The 344-nt window shown below is 48.0% G+C and overlaps 1 protein-coding gene across 5 annotated transcripts in view; it reads right to left on the bottom strand.

The window, feature by feature from the left end:
* anks1b (ankyrin repeat and sterile alpha motif domain containing 1B) overlaps positions 1–39 on the bottom strand; it is a 187,462-nt gene extending 187,423 nt beyond the window's left edge. For 4 of the 5 annotated variants that reach the window (XM_047159872.2, XM_047159873.2, XM_053685666.1 and 1 more), the window contains exon 1: positions 1–35. This exon is cut by the window's left edge and continues 606 nt beyond it. The gene's annotated coding sequence lies outside the window, so the exon portion shown is untranslated. The other variant, XR_008397819.1, reaches the window with a different exon arrangement.
* Between the last annotated feature and the right edge of the window lie 305 nt (positions 40–344).

Raw genomic sequence — 344 nt, 5'->3', positions numbered from 1 at the left:
CGTACGCCGTTCTGTGATCAGTGCGTCCCGTTGGATGAGCGTCTCGCATCTCAGAGTGTGTGTGTGTGTGTGTGTGTGAGAGAGAGAGAGAGAGAGAGAGAGAGAGAGAGAGAGAGAGAGAGATCTGGTTGGGCGTGGAAGTGAGGGACAGTCAGACAGAAGGTTCTGTGGCTTTGCCTGTAGGCTTTATTTGTATTATTTATTTATTTATTTATTTTTCTCTCCTGTGTCTCTGCACCGTTACAGCAGTGTCGCATTGTTCAGACACATTCCCGCCTCGCTTATGAAACTTTTTCAGCCGCTTACCTTCACATGTAGGAGAGGGAACAATGGGCTTGCGCATT

This window comes from Ictalurus punctatus, chromosome 14, assembly GCF_001660625.3.
Source record: "Ictalurus punctatus breed USDA103 chromosome 14, Coco_2.0, whole genome shotgun sequence".
NCBI classification, from domain to species: Eukaryota; Metazoa; Chordata; class Actinopteri; order Siluriformes; family Ictaluridae; genus Ictalurus; species Ictalurus punctatus.
This window is presented reverse-complemented; position numbering and strand designations above follow the sequence as displayed.